Source organism: Giraffa tippelskirchi, chromosome 11 (assembly GCF_054371585.1).
Source record: "Giraffa tippelskirchi isolate mGirTip1 chromosome 11, T2T-mGirTip1v1.2.pri, whole genome shotgun sequence".
Classification (NCBI taxonomy): domain Eukaryota; kingdom Metazoa; phylum Chordata; class Mammalia; order Artiodactyla; family Giraffidae; genus Giraffa; species Giraffa tippelskirchi.
This window is the reverse complement of record NC_137285.1, coordinates 32,229,940-32,244,024: the sequence shown is the minus strand read 5'-3', so window position 1 is coordinate 32,244,024 and position 14,085 is coordinate 32,229,940. Positions and strand designations below refer to the sequence as shown.

The 14,085-nt window shown below is 34.5% G+C and overlaps 1 long non-coding RNA gene across 1 annotated transcript in view; it reads right to left on the bottom strand.

Annotated features, from left to right (window-relative positions):
• The window catches only part of LOC145526902 (uncharacterized), a 153,594-nt gene that overhangs the window by 11,276 nt on the left and 128,233 nt on the right, over nucleotides 1-14,085 (bottom strand). Inside the window, exon 8 of the long non-coding RNA XR_014069286.1 lies at nucleotides 9,508-9,582. This is a non-coding gene — a long non-coding RNA (uncharacterized LOC145526902). The remainder of the gene's footprint in view (nucleotides 1-9,507; nucleotides 9,583-14,085) is intronic.

Below are 14,085 nucleotides of genomic sequence, written 5' to 3'. Positions count from 1 at the left end.
AAAAGAAAGAGAGTCCAGAAAAATATCAACTTCTGCCTTATTGATTATGCCAAAGTCTCTGACTGTTTAGATCACAACAAACTATTGGAAATGCTTCAAGAGAATTTACCACCTTACTTGCCTCCTGATAAATCTATATGCAGGTCAAGAAGCAACAGGTAACACCGGACATAGAACAGACTGGCTCCAAATTGGGAAAGGAGTATGTCAAGGTTTTATATTGTCATCCTGCTTATTTAACTTATATGCAGAGTATATCACGTGAAATGCCGAGCTGGATTAAGTAAAAGCTGGAATCAAGATTGCTGGAAAAATATCAATAGCCTCAAATATGCAGATGACACCAACATTATGACAGAAAGTGCTGCTGCTGCGAAGTTGCTTCAGTCGTATCTGACTCTGTGCGACCCCATAGACGGTAGCCCACCAGGCTCTGCCGTCCCTGGAATTCTCCAGGCAAGAACACTGGAGTGGGTTGCCATTTCCTTCTCCAATGCATGAAAGTGAAAAGTGAAAGTGAAGTCACTCAGTCATGTCCAACTCTTCGCGACCCCATGGACTGCAGCCTACCAGTCTCCTCCGTCCATGGGGGTTTCCAGGCAAGAGTACTGGAGTGGGTTGCCATTACCTTCTCCGAAGACAGAAAGTGAAGAGAACCTAAAGAGCCTCTCGATGAAAGTGAAAGGGGAGAATGAAAACCTGGCTTAAAACTCAACATTCAAAAAACTAAATCATGGCATCTGCTCCCATTACTCCATGGCAAATAGGTGGAGAAACAATGGAAACAGTGAGAAACTTTATTTTTGTGGGTCTCCAAAATCACTGCAGATGGTGACTGTAGCCACGGAATTAAAAGATGCTTGCTCCTTGGAAGAAAAGCTATGACCAAACTAGACAGCATATTAGGAAGCAGAGACATTCCTTTGCCAACAAAGGTCCACCTAGTCAAAGCTCTAGTTTTTCCAATAGTCATGTTTGGATGTGAGAGTTGGAGTATAGAGAAACCTGTGCACTGAAGAATCGATTTTTTTTGAACTGTGGTGTTGGAGAAGACTCTTGAGAGTTCCTTGCCCTGAAAGGAGATCAAACTAATCAGTCCTAAAGGAAACCAGTCCTGAATATTCTTTGGAAGGACTGATGCTGAAGCTGAAGCTCCAGTACTTTTGCCATCTGATGCAAAGAATTGCCTCATTGGAAAAAACCGGAGGTTGGGAAAGATTGAAGGCAGGAGGAGATGGGGACAACATAGGATGACATGGTTGGATGGCATCACCAATTCAATGGACATGAGTTTGAGCAAGCTCCAGGAGTTGGTGATAGAAAGGAAAGCCTGGTGTGCTGCAGTTCATGGGGTCACAAAACATCGGACACGGCTGAGTGACTGAACTGAACTGATTTGTCTTTCTTTTCCTGACTTACTTCACTCTGAATATTGGGCTCCAGGTTCATCTGCCTCATTAGAACTGACTCAAATATGTTCCTTTTTATAGCTGAATCATGTTCCATTGTGTGTATGTACCACAATTTACTTATCCATTCATCTGCTGATGGACATCTAGGTTACTTCCATGTCCTAGCTATTGTAAATAGCACTTCAGTGAACATTGAGGTACATGTGTTTCTTTTAATTTTGGTTTCCTTGCAGTGTATGTCCAGCAGTAGGATTTCTGGGTCATATGGCAGTTCTAGTCCCAGTTTTTTAAGAAATCTCCACACTGTTCTCCATAGTGGTTGTACTAGTTTGCATTTCCACCAGCAGTGAAAGACGTTTCCCATTTCTCCACACCGTCTCCACATGTATTGTTTGTAGGATTTTTCATGATGGTCATTCTGACTGATGTGAGATGATACCTCATTGTGGTTTTGATTTACATTTCTCTAATAATGAGTGATGTTGAGCATCTTTTCATGTGTTTATTCACCATCTGTATGTCTTCTTTGGAGAAACGTATTTAGGTCTTTTGCCCACTTTTTGATTAGGTGGTTCGTTTTTCTGTTATTGAGCTGCTTATATAATCTGGAGATTAATTATTTGTCAGTTGTTTCATTTTCTATTATTTTCTCCAATTTTGAGGGCTGCCTTTTCACCTTGCTTATAGTTTCCTCATTGTGGAAAGATTTGAAGCTTAATTAGGTCCCATTTGTTTATTTTTGTTTTTATTTCCATTGATTTTGGTAGTGGGTCATAGAGGATCTTGTTGTGACTTATGTCAGAGATTGTTCTGCCTATGTTTTCCTGTATGAGTTTTACAGTTTCTGGTTTTACATTTAGGCCTTTGATTCATTTTGAGATTATTTTTATCCATGGTGCTAGAAAATATTCTAGTTTCATTCTTTTACATGTAGTTGATCAGTTTTCTCAGAACCACTTGCTCAAGAGACTATCTTTTATCCTTTGTACATTTTTGCCTGCTTTGTCAAAGATAATTGTCCATAGCCGTAGAGATTTATTTCTGAATTTTTTATTTTATTCCATTGACCTATATTCCTGTCTTTGTGCCAATACCATGGTGTCTAAATGACTGTAGCTTTGTAGTATATTCTGAAGGCAGGAAGGTTGATTCCTTCAGTTCCATTTTCTTTGTCAAGATTGCTTTGACTTTTCAGGGTCTTTTGTGTTTCCATATTAATTGTGAAATTATTTTTTCTAGTTCTGTGAAAAATACAGATAGTTTGGTAGTTTGATAGGGGCTGTGTTGAATCTAAGATTGCTTTGGAGAGTTTACTCATTTTCAGTATATTATTCCTTCCAATCTAAGAGCACAATGTATTTCTTTAACTACTTGTGCCATCTTTGATTTCTTTTATCAGTGTTTTATAGTTTTCTGTAAACAGGTCTTTTGCTTCTTTAGCTAACTTTTTCCTAACTGTTTTATTTTTTTTCACTGCAATGGTGAATGAGATTGTCTTTAATTTCTCTTTCTGATGTTTCATTGTTAGTGTATAAGAATGCAAGGAATTTCCGTGTATTAATTTTATATCCTGTAACTTTACTATATTCATTTATTAGCTCTAGTAATTTTCTGGTGGCATCTTTAGGGTTTTCTATGTAGAGGATCATGTCATCTGCAAACAGGAGGAATTTTAATTCTTCTTTTCCAATCTGGATTCCTTTTATTTCTTTTCTTCTCTGACTGCTATGGGTAGGACTTCCAAAACTATGTTGAATAGTAGTGGTAAGATTGGGCATCCTTGTCTTATTTCTGATCTTAGAGGAAATGCTCTGAACTTTTTGCCATTGAGGATAATGTTTGCTGTGGGTTGTCATATATGGCTTTTATTATGTTGAGATATTTTTCTTCTATGCCTACTTTCTAAAGAGATTTGATAAAATAAAATTGTCAAGTGGCTGGTTACGGAAGAAAAAGGAAATAATGATTTAGAAGGATGAAATACTTGTTCACAGAAATATTCATAATGGTTTGTACATTCTTCTTTTTTAATTAATTTATTTTAACTGGTGGATAATTACTTTACAACATTGTGTACATTCTTTAAGAAAAGCATATGTGCATAAGACCATCTTCTATTAAAGTTGAATAATTCTATACTTTCAGGTGTTTTTATTCCATTTATTGAACACATTTAAACAAAACACAACCTTCAGGTTTCTGTTGAAGCCAGTTACCCCACAGTGTTTTGAGGACTTATCATTTGGAAGAACAAGTTTGGAGTTATGACTCAAAATATACATCACCTACCTGGCCTATCTTGGTGGGGTGGGAGTTTAGTTTTGAAACTATTAGTTATCTAACTGGCTGATGCACTCTCATTCAGGTAGCATGCTCCTAAAGATTGACAGTTTTGTAAATCATTATTATTTCTTACTTGCGCCTTTAGAGGATTGTTGTATCTTTGCCCCCAAAAGTAAATTTCATGTACATTTCTTAAGCTCTACTTTCAGATAAGAATAGCTTCCTACATTTATTGAAACATTTTTTAATATAGTAATGGATAAATAGCCCAAAATGTATTTTTACTCACTTAGATTAATATATCTTGCTAATACATGCCTTTGAGAGATTTATTTTGACTAACAAAAGTCATTTTCCTGGGTCAAATGCAAAATAGATTCAAACATCAAGTAAATTTCTTGCTGCAACATTGTTTGCTGTCATGTTAATTGTGAGATTATCTTTGTGTGGTGTTTCTCTGAAAATAATTTATACAGTCAGCAAACACTCTCTGACATTTTCTATAATAATATTGTTGTTTAGGTGGCAAGTGAATTCACAAAATTCTATGGGTTGGTTCAGTTTCTCAGGGGTTTATCTACCACTTTATGAATCTTTCCTATATCCTATCACCAAACCAAATTGTATGCAATTGTAAAGCAAATATAAATGATCACAGAAAAATATAATCCAGGAGCCAAAGAGCTGTGTAACCCAAAGTGTTGCAAAAATGTCATCAAGAAAAAATCTATTAAGAGAGTGTCTACAAAGTAAACAAATAGCTTTATTCTAGTTTAGAGCACCTCTTAAAAATTTTATCATGTCCAGACAGAAAAGATACTTTTTTCACATAAACTAGCATTTCTTGGCTTTTAATTGGAACCATAAGGTACATTGTCTTTTGAATATTTGCTCATTGGTATCAATCATTTTTTCTTAGTCTTCCCTGCTATTTGATATTACTATATAAACTTTTTTGAAAGACACCACTTCTGTCAACTTCTGTATCCCTGAAATAGAATGTTTGAACCACAGTGACAGGCAGACAATACCAGGGGAGTTATTCACACATTAGCTGTCAGATGTGTTGCAAAAAGACAGTTTTCCTTGTCAGTGTCAATTATTTATTGTTTTGTTGCCACAGCCATCATATACCACAGCTGTGGGATTTCTTTTGCAGATTATGGCCTGTTTCATGATTTAATGTCAAAGCAAACTTCATAGTAGAATAACACACATGGATAAATGTAGCCCTCAGATGTTTAGTATTTTTAACTTATTATCATCCTGTTTTCCCCCTTCAATCCAAATATCAATAAAGTAGCCAATCAAATTTGTTTGTAACTCTTTTTGAAATATGTTGAGGTGGTTAGTTTTCTCCACTGGCTAGAAGTATTTTTTATACATGATATAAAGATATTTGCTTTTAGAGGTGTTATTTCTGTACATTTGGGATGGTAACTTTAGGTCTAGAAAGTTCAAAGCAGAAGTCAGAAGAGAAAAAACATCAGAGAGCATCATAAAATTTGGTTATTAATTGTCCCCATGTATAGCCACCAGAGTCAATATTTTCATTGTAAAAGTATCTGAAACTCCATCCCTACAAACATATTTTTATTGACATAAGTTCTATCAAGAGCAGAAGCATTCATCTTTCAATAGAAATTAACATGCTAAAAAAGGTCATATACATATGTTTCACATAATTTTAATTTACAGATGGGCCCAGAATTGGCACTAGGACTGAAATTGATGCAAATATAAACCAAATAGCCAAAGTGTTATACATATTTGTTTCTATTTTGTTAATTATTTGCATAACTAATGGAAAATAATTATACATTAAAACAATAAGACATTGGATTCTTATGAAGACATCACCAATTTAGGAAAATAAAGCTGGAAATGATGGTCACATAAAAAAAGATGGACTAAGGATCTCAATGGGATCATGATAAAAACAGTGGAAAGGGACTTACAGTACTACAGAAATGATGAAACAAGTATTCACGGGAGAATAGAAGCAAGAGAGAGAAAGTAGTCAAGAATTAATCCAACAATTCTTCTCTGATTAGAAGGGAAGAATGTAAAGGAATTTTACATCTGCTAAAACTATATTACTAAATAAACCAACCTATTACACTATTTTTTTTAAAGTCATCTAAAAATTTTCAGGTATAAAAAATCCAAAGAAATGAAACCTGCTCCCTTTCTTGATGAGCATACAATGGATAAAGCTTTCCTATGTGAGGATTATATTAGAAATTGAGAAAAGAGTTTGCAAGAGTATGGCAGGAAAACCAGGCAAATTTTGGACGAACCTACAGGCTGATGTTGCTGACTTGATGACATCACCGACTCAATGGACAGGAGTTTGAGCAAGCTCTGGGAGTTGGTGATGGACAGGGAAGCCTGGCATGCTGCAGTCCACAGGGTCACAGTCAGACATGACTGAGCGACTGAACTGAACAGGCGGGTGTGTCAGATTTAAATACCAAGAACATCCAGAAGCAAGAAGTAATCTACTAAGAAAGGAAAGGCTGAGGGTGGGGTTGCTCAATTGTGTAATTTTACAGTAATTTAGTCTAATAACCACACGGTTTTGATGTTTTGTGATCTCCAATGTCTCTGGTCCTGTGGGGTACTGTGCATGAAAACTCAAAGACTCAGAATCTTAAAATCTCATGGATTCATGATTTCCTGTTCTTTTAATTTGCCAGTCACCCCATTTTATTTTTTTTTATTTTTTTATTTTTTTTAGAGCATTGATTGATTTTATTTACCACAGAGTACTTAGTTAATAAGTAGGGGAATATTGTAACAACCTCAGGAGTCTAGCTTTGAGTCTATTGTCTTAACCTGTACACTATACCATTTTGGGGGCATATTTGTAAAAGGTGAAGAAGTTGTAGTTATTTTCAACAGATGATATATGATTTCTTTTTATTTATTGCACTCAAGAGATATATAACAGTGAAGCTTCATTGCTAAGGTTTGAAAAAGACAATGGAGGAAAATAAAAAACTCCTATAAATATGCATATGCAGCATGTAATCTACAAATGAGGATGAAATATCAGCGGGATTCACCCAAATGTTGACCAAGTCATTTGGGGTTGATAGTGTTATGGCTGGCTTCTATTTTGTCCTTTGTTCTGTTTTGACTTTTATTTATTTATTTATTTATTTATTTTCTTATTCAAATTCTCTTTATTCTTTTTTTTTTTATTTTTTTTTTATTTTTTTAATAAATTTATTTATTTTAGTTGGGGGCTAATTACTTTACAATATTGTAATAGTTTTTGCCATACATTGACATGAATCAGCCATGGGTTTACATGTGTTCCCCTTCCCGGACCCCCCACCCACCTCCCTCCCCCTCTCATCCTTCTGGATCATCCCATTGCCCCGGCCCTGAGCCCTTGTCACATGCATCGAACATGGAATGGTGCTCTGTTTCACATATGACAATACACATGTCTCAATGCCATTCTCCCAGAACGTCCCACCCTCACCTTCTCCCTCAGAGTCCATAAAATTGTTCCATGCGTCTGTGTCTCTTATTCTGTCTCGCATATAGGGTTATCGTTACCATCTTTCAAATTCCATATATATGCATTAGTATACTGTATTGTTGTTTTTCTTTCTGGCTTACTTCACTCTGTATAATGGGCTCCAGTTTCATCCATCTCAGTAGAACCGATTCAAATGTATTTTTTTTAATGGCTGAGTAATATTCCATTGTGTATATGTACCACAGCTTCCTTATCCATTCGTCTGCTGATGGACATCTAGGTTGCTTCCATGTCCTGGCTATTGTAAACAGTGCTGCGATGAACATTGGGGTACACGCGTCTCTTTCAATTCTGGTCTCCTCGGTGTATATGCCCAGCAGTGGGATTGCTGGGTCATATGGCAGTTCTATTCCCAGTTTTTTAAGGAATCTCCACACTGTTCTCCATAGTGGCTGTACTAGTTTGCATTCCCACCAACAGTGTAAGAGGGTTCCCTTTTCTCCACACCCTTTTAAAGAAAAGACCTCTAAATCTCCAAGACTTCAAAGTACAAATCTACCTCATTTTATTGATGTTTAATTTATTATATTTTGTAGATATTGCATTTTGTACAAATTGAAGATTTGTGGTAGCTTTGTGTTAGGCAAGTCTATTGGCACCATTTTTCCAAAGGCATTTGCTCATGTTGTGTTTATGTGTCACATTTTAGTAATTCTAAAAATATTTTAAAAATGTCACTATTATTGTACGTACCATGATGATCAGCTGAGATCAGTGATCTTTGTTGTTACTATTGCAAAATTGTTATGGCTCACTGAAGGATGATAGCATTTTTAGCTGTAAAGTGTTTTTTATTTAAGTCATGTACATTTTTTATTTATTGTTATTGAACACTTAGTAGACAACAGTATAGTGCAAAAGCACCTTTTATATGCGCCAGGAAACCAAAAACTTCATGTGCCTCATTTTCTTGTGATAATCCCTTCATTGCAATGGTATGGAACTGAACCATTGCAGTTCCAGGAGATATCTTGTGATATCTCCATGGTATGACTATGTTGTAACATGAGATTTAAAAGCATAGGTATTCTCTCTTTGAAAGAGAAGACTGAACTCAAAGTACTTTCAAACAAAAGTGAACAGGGTCTTACCAAAACCATGAGTCAATTACCACCCAATTAAATTTCTGCTGTTAATGGCATTAAAGCCCTTTGGCAGTGCAGAAAATTGAGAATGTATTGAAAATAGAGATTTTCTTAGACTCCTTGTTCCTAAACCCATAGCAGAACTAAAATGATAACCCCACTCCAGAGCTGCTCGATACCTAGCTAACTGGCTGGATCAAACTACCATCCATTTATCCTGGTTATTAGGTTGCCTAACAAAAGAAAAGAGAATCAAAAGAATATGATCGCTAGGTAAAAGTACAACTAGACAATATAAACAATCCACACACAACTCAAATGATGCAATCATCAATAAAGAGTTTTAGCATATCTATGAAATATACCTTTAAAGAGCATAGGTATATTAAGAGATGAATTTCAGAAGAGATTTGGAAATTTCAAAAAGAATCAAATTGAAATTCTGAAATTAAGAAATATATCTGAAATTTAAAAAAAATCACAGGAAGAGGTTAACAGCAGAGTAAATGTAATATGAGATCAGTCAATAGAAATGTCTAAACTGAAGAGCAGAGGAAAAAAGTAATTGAAATGAATAGCATCTCTATGACTTCTGAAACAGTATCCCACAGTCAAACATATAATTGGAATAGTATATAAGAAATAATAAGGTAGAAAAACATTTGATTATTTTTTTTTCAAATTTGATGAAAATTTGCAACCCATTAATCCAAAGAGTATAGCAAACTACTGGCAGTTTAAATATAAAGAATATCATTCCTCAGCAAATCAAACTGCTGAAACCAGAGGTAGGAGAAGTAGTCTTAAATATAGAAAAAGAATTGCATTCCACAAAGTAAAACAATGATAAGCAAGGTAGCATGTTTCAAATGAAAAACAATAGACACAGAAGAAAATACAAGTTTAAAGTACTTAAAGGAAAAACAGAATAAAATAATAACTTGTCAACCTGGAATTCTATATATAGCAAACATGTTTTAAGAGTCAGATATCTTACTAAGACAAAGTATCAGAAATTAGATTTCTCTTACTACCTGGACCATTAGAAGCACTGGATGAAATATGATTCATAAATAGGATATATGGCACAATTAGCATAAGTCATTGTTTATCAGGAAAGAAAGGGTCATGATCCCTGAGAGATGCAGAAAAAATGAAATGAGATTCTACTTGCCTGAGCTTTCACAGTGGAGAAGGTTTACAAAGACATGCACAGGGAAGGCGATCCAAGAAAGGATCTGTCACCACCCTGTGTGAGAAGATAGAAATTGATGGTTAGATATAAAATCATAATGCGTCAGTTCAGTCAGTTCAGTTACTCAGTCGTGTCTGACTCTTTGCGATGCCATGGACTGCAGCACACAAGACTTCATAATGCATGTGGGGGATCTATAACATACATAGAGGAAAATACGTGACAACTATAACACAAAATACAGTAGTGAAAGGAATGGAATTATACTGTTTTATATGGAAAAAAATGAAAGTAAACTTAAACCTAACCATATTAATTATTAATTCAAATGCAAATAGTCAAACATTCCAATAAAAAGGAAAACATAGGCAGACTGCATGTAAAGCATGACTCAACTAGATGCTATGTACAACAGAAGTATGTTAAAATAAAATAACATTAATTAACTGCATCTCAAACAGACTGATAGAAAGGTGAAATTAAAAATGATAAGGATAAGAAAGATAGTGGAGCACTGTTAAATTGTTATAAAACAGCATGACAGACAAGAGTTTTATAAAAGAAAAAGTCTGCACTCTTAATAATGATAATGATTGATCCCTCCGGAAGACTTATCAAATTTAATGGTGTAAACACTAAGGACAGAGCTTAATTATGCATAAAGCAAAACTTGACAGAAATAAAAAGGGAAAAAGATAAGTCTATAATCTTGGTTGGAGAAGGCAATGGCACCCCACTCCAGTACTCTTGCCTGGAAAATCCCACGGACGGAGGAGCCTGGTAGGCTACAGTCCATGGGGTCGCTAAGAGTCGGACACGACTGAGGGACTTCACTTTCACTTTTCCCTTTCATGCACTGGAGAAAGAAATGGCAACCCACTCCAGTATTCTTGCCTGGAGAATCCTAGGGACGGCAGAGCCTGGTGAGCTGCCGTCTATGGGGTCGCACAGAGTCGGACACGACTGAAGCGACTTAGCATAGCATAGCATAGCATAATCTTGGTTAGAAGATTACAACACTCTCATCACTGTAAGTGAGATAAGAAGACATATTTAAAAAGTAAGAATATAGATGACAAACTAGCCTGAGTTAAGTGAAACTTTTAGAACACTACATAAAGTAAATAGAGAATATATTTTCTTCTCATGTGCATGTAGAATAATCCCCATATTTTGGGCCTTAAAACAATACACTTCTAAATCAAAAATAAAATTGAAAAGGCAATTAAAGAAGATTAAATATTATGAAAATACAGCATACCAAATTGTGTGACATTCAAATAATATAGATTAAAAAGGAATTATATCTTGAAATACATAATTATAAAAAATAAATTATTAAAAACCAATGATTTTTGTTTAAACCAGAAAAATCTAAATAAAGAAGAGCAAATTAGAAAAATATAGTAAGTGAAGGAAGGAAATTTTGGAAAACAAAAGGATAGCTAAACAAAACAAAAATAAATGAGAAAAAAATCAAAGAAGCCAACATCTGTTTTTAAGTGAGGTAATAAAATTGATAAACTCATAGGTAGGAGACTCCCCTGGTGGTCTGGTAGTTAAAAATCTGCCTTACGTTGCAAGAAATGCAGTTTCAATCCCTAGTCAGGGAACTGAGATCCCACAAGACAGAAAACTAAGCATGAAGCACACATGACTGAGCCCACACACTCCGGACCCTGCATCACAACTGGAGAGAAACCTGTTTGCCACAATGAAAGATCCCACATAGCACAACTAAGACAAGATGCAGCCATAAATAAATGTTTAAAGAAAAAAAAAAACCCATAGCTAATATGACAAAGAGAGAACACATATTACCAATATCAGAAATGAAAAATGTCATACCACTACAGATCCTAGACATCCTTTGGGATATAAAGGAAATATTATAAATGCCTTTATGCTAATAAATATGGAAATTTAGGTAAAATGTATAAATCATTGGAAGAAAACACATACAAAAACTGACACAAAACCATAAGAAACTATATATCATTTCTAAAGTGAATCTGAAAATATGAATTTAAGAATATGTCAAAAAGAAAAATTCAGACACATGTGGCTTCAACAATGAATTCTAGACTTCCTTGTAGGAATCCCTAGTTTACATAAACACTTTCTTACACACACACAAAAAAATCTTTATTTTACACCAATTTTCCTGAAAATTTTCTTTTAATTTATAAGGCTATCTAATTCTAATGCTCAAAATCAACAAGCCTGTTAAAAGGGAAGCAATCCATAGATTGATATTATTCTTGAAGAAAAATGCAAAAATCTGCAACATTATTTTAGCAAATTGAATATAGAAATATAAATAAATGTCACATTATGACTAAAATGAGTTTATCCCATCAATGAAAGTTTGGTTTATACAGTAAAAAAAACAAGCAAACATGGAGTCCCTCTACCAGAGAGGCTTATGAGAAGATCCATAGACCCAATACATACAGAACCAACCATAACTCATCAAGATTATTTTTAGTGTCTAGAAATTGTCACAGAGCCGATTAAGAAACATTGATTTAAGAAAATCTATTAAATGTCAGTAATAACAGTAAAAGTCTCTGGCACTTGAGTCAAATCTGGTTGTTCCTTCCCCTCACCCAACTCTTCACAAAAACTCCACTCTGGGAGTATATGGCTGAAAAGACACGGCCTCCTCTACTCGAAGCTCAATTCAAGGGATATGGAATCTCAGTGGAAATGACAAACATTTCTAAACTTCTCCAGCTTTACGTTGCAGAGGTGAAATTCCTCATAAGGGTGATTAAGAGGTTGAGCGTTCCCTGCCACTCATCCCCCTCTCATAGCATGGAGGCATGACTCCTGGTATGTCATGGTAGAATGCTGTAGGTCCAATAACATTTAACTTCTTGTCCAGCAGAGGTTCAGTACCAACAGAGGCAAGAAAAGAAGAGCAAAGGCTATTGTCACTTGCTTATAAAATGGGAGTGTTGTATTTGCTCCTAGCTGCAAAATAGTCACTCAGGAATTTGCTGAGTGTAAGAGGAAGTCTGCAGGACCAAAAAACTGTGATTCTTTCCATAAATTAACTGAAAAATGTGTGTGGGAAATATTGTGATACATGCAAAGAAGCAAGAAAGATTACATACAAATAGGGATAAAAAAGCAGATAATAGAAACTGCTCTTGGGCCCAGATAGTGAGTTTAATAAAGACTACAATGTATGAATTGTAAATCAATTCTAAAAGCAAAAATGAAATATTACTTTAAAAAGTAAAAGAAAGTGTGATGACAACATTTAAACAAATAGAGAATATCAATGTAGGGAAAGAAATTATTAAAAAGAAACTCGTGTAAATTCTGGAGTTGAAAAGCACAACAACTGCTATGAAAAATTTACTAGAAAAACACAGTATTGGATTCGAATCAGCAGAAGAATTGATGAGCTCATAGATAAGTTAAGGAGTATGCAATTCAAAGGAGAAAGATTTAAAAAATAAAGAAAAAATAAACAGAGCCTCAGAGAGAAGTCAACCTCTTTAAGTACACCAATATATACATAACATGGGTACCAGATGGAAACAAGATAGGAATAGAAAAAAAAATAAAATAAATAAGGGATATTTTTCTAAATTTGATGAAAACATTTATCTACATATCCAAGAAGCTCAATAAACTGTGCGTAAGATAAAAACAAAGTAATGCACATCCAGGCATACCATGGCAATTATACAGAAATTCGAGGACAATGAATTTGTCCTTGTGTTTTCTCTTGAAAACACAAGAGAAAAATGACTCATTATGTATAAGTAAAACAGTAAGAATAACAGCTAACTCTTCACTGGAAACTATGTAGGGAAGAGGACAGTGGGATGGCACATTCAAAATTCAGAAAGAAAAATATAACTATCAACCAAGGATCTCATATCCAGCACAGATATTTTTAATAAATCAAAAAGAAGTAAAGTCATTTTCAGATTAAGAAAACAATAACTACACTGAGAGAACTTGCTGTTAATGAATAAGGCTTGCAAGGTAATAAAGAAAATTCTTAAGCCTAAAAGCAAGTGATTTCAGAGAGCAATTTGTACCCACATGAAAAAACAAAGAACACTAGTAGAGGCAAATATGCAATTTTAAAAGAGAGTATAAATGCATATTTCTTTTCCATTCTTCTCTTAACTGATGTAAAAAGCAATTTCATAAACCAATAATGTGTAACAAGATGAACAGGAGCACTGAGATATTGGAGCATGGGAATGACACCAAGTGGTAATCTATATTCACAGAAACAAGCAAAGAGAAATAAAAATTGTAATATAGAAGGTTAGTGCAGCACACTCTATGAATATATTCTTGTTCTCCTTGTTTCTTTATGGTATAAAAATAAAATAATAATAAGAATTTATTATATTTGCATATAAATGTAATAGGTATAACAATAGCAGCACAAAATGCAAAGATAAATAGAGCAATGTAGGACTAATGTTTCTGTATATAACTAGAATTAAATATAAGTCTGAAGTAATTTATGGTAACCTAAGTCATAGCAAGCAATAAAACATAAATAAATAATTGTAGTAGAAA